Below are 3,005 nucleotides of genomic sequence, written 5' to 3' on the forward strand. Positions count from 1 at the left end.
CTAGTCTTGATCCACTTTTGAAGATAGGGGTTATATAAGCTAATTTATGTTTAACATATATCTCCCTCATATCTACACTTTGTCTTAGCAGTATTGCAAGCGGCTTCGCGATAGTGTTTGCAGTTTTTTTTAACAAAATCGCTGGAACTCCATCTGGTCCGGCTGCCAATCCATTTTTAATTTCATTTATAGCATTGACAATATCTGCTTCATTAATATCTATATCCGTTAGATATTCAACATTTTCTTCTCTCATTTGTTTCATTATTCTCATTCGCAATTCTTGGCGTGAACTCACTCTTATATTTTTCTGCTAATATGTTGCATATTTCCTTTTTTTCATTCGTTAGCCGTCCTTCAATTCTTAGAGGGCCTATTTCTATTCTCCCTTTATTCATCTTTTTTGCATAGGAGTAAAGTACTTTGGGGTTTCTTTTTATATTTTGAAGTGTCCTTTCTTCTAAGTCCCTTTTTTCATTTTCTTTTGACTGTATAATCTTTTGTTCTGGCATTTTCTATCTTACATTTTATTTCCCTCATTTTCCACACATTTTTTTTTTTTTTGCAAGATTTTTCTTCCACTTTTTAATTTTCTGAAATAAGATCCTTCTGTCTCTTGGTATGCACGTCTTTTGTTTATTGTTTTTTTTTTTCGGTACATATTTTTCAACAATTTTCTCCAGTATTTTGTACAGTATGTCCGTATTTACCTGTATATTATCACTTACAAATATATTTTTCCATTCTTTATTCAGTTCTTCATTTATTTCTGACCATTTTATATTCTTACTGTAAAAATTATATTTTCCATATCCTTCCCAAAGTTTTGTGCTTTTATTAATTCTGCGATCACTTGCTTTGGAATGAACTATCAATTCTATGACATTGTGGTCTGAAATTCCCGTGTTATACACTATTATTTCTTTAACATAATTCACATCATTCACAAATACTAGATCTAGGACATTTTCCTTTCTTGTTGGAATGTGGTTTATTTGTTGCATATTATGTTCTAATACCATATCTTGACGCTTTTCAAATTGCCTCTTATCTTCTGCGCTACTATTACTCTCTTTTTTATATGTATACATACAACCACTTTCTTCTATCCGTTCTTTCAATCCACGAAAGGAAAGTTAAAATCTCCGGATAGTATATTCCAGTCTTTATGGTTTCTACATATATCATCTATTTTTTCTATTATTATGTCAAACTCCTTAGTATTTGGGGGTCTGTAAACTACAATATTCACTAGTTTTTCAAATTCAAATTCTACCGCAATCAATTCACATTCTGTGTTGCTGTATTTTTCACAGACTTTTCCTTGATTTATGTCTCTTCCATATATTGCGGTTCCCCTTGATTCCTATTTTTTTCTGTCTGATCTATAAGTTTGGAAACCCTTTATCTGGTCATCACTGCCAGTCTCTTGGGAATACCATGTTTCACTTATATTTAATATATCTATTTTTTCAATTTGGGTTAGTTCTTCTAAGAACTCTATTTTCCTTTTAGAGTTACTCGTGACTAAACCTTGTGCATTCATCACTATTAAGGTTTGTGTTTCATCCCCATTATTTAATATTGGTAATAATATGGATTCTCCCATGCTTCCCTTCCTGTTCTGATATGATGTTCTTTTCTTCATTTCTCGGAATTCTGCCATTAAAAAAACCAAATTTTCTATTATATTTGTTCTTTCGCCTTCATATTTATTTTTTGTGTGTAAACCTGCAATTATCCCCATATCTGCACCAACCCCTGGCATTATAGATGCATTCTTTGTAGTTGGGCTCTAAATGTGCAGACTTGGGTTGAAAGGCCTTTTTTGGTGCATAGTGTGGTATATACGCAGCCTGCTTTTTTGTTTCTTTTTTTGTTTCATTTTTGTTTTTCTTTTCAGTTTGCTGAGTTTTCTTACTCTCATTCATAGTTGCAGGATGCATATATCGACATTTTTTGTTGAAACTGCATCCTTTTCCTTCTTTTAGGGTTTTGCATATTTGTGGATGTAGATCTCTGCATTCGTCTCCATATCCGTCTAAATACGCACATTTACCATATATTTTCATAATTATGGCATATCTTTGGATGCTTGTAGTAGCATCTTTCGCCAAATTTGCAATTCCCTCTTTTCAGCCTATTACAGACTATATCTTTCTTTTTTTTTTTTTCTTGTTCTTGCTCTTCCCTAAAAGTATGTAGGTCCCGGTAGAGTCTATTGGGTCTATTATTTGTTTCCATCTGATAATTTATTTCTTCATAGGTATGTTGTTGGATGGCATCATAAGTTATATCAATGATTTCCTCTGCATCCTTACACAAATACTACAGAGAGAGAGAGAGAGAGAGAGAGAGAGAGAGAGAGAGAAATTGGCAATCATTTAAACATAATACTGTCCATCGAATTCTGAAATAAAAACAAGAGAGAGAGAGAGAAAAGCCACCATCAACCACAGCATGATACGTCGTTCCAAGCGGGGGATCACCAGAACAGGGAAAGTTGAGTTATAGAGACGTAAACAAAATGCTTCAGCACCGTTTCTTTCGGTCAAAATTTCGAAAAATAAATGAAATCTCGCTTTTATATGGGAGTTATATTTGGGAAAATTCCATAAGGATTATTTATTTTATCTTTCAGAATTATAAAGAAATAATTGAATGAGAGAGGGGGTGATATGTATATATATTTTTGTGAGTGCGTGTATGTTTTGGCTTTTGGAAAAATTGTGGTGTTGTTTTCTAGGATAATGTTTTACAAATAAATATATATATATATATATATATATATATATATATATATATATATATATATATATATATATATATATATATATATATATATAACAAATCCAGCCGTTTCCAATCCACTACGGGACAAATGCCTCAGACATGTCCCTTCTCATGTCATGGGTTTGGCCAGTTTTCATCACCACGCTGGCCATTTCGGATTGGTGATGGTAGGTAACTTTTGTCTGATGTCTCACAGCGAACCAACCTAGTAT

The sequence above is a fragment of the Palaemon carinicauda genome, chromosome 25 (assembly GCF_036898095.1).
Source record: "Palaemon carinicauda isolate YSFRI2023 chromosome 25, ASM3689809v2, whole genome shotgun sequence".
Classification (NCBI taxonomy): domain Eukaryota; kingdom Metazoa; phylum Arthropoda; class Malacostraca; order Decapoda; family Palaemonidae; genus Palaemon; species Palaemon carinicauda.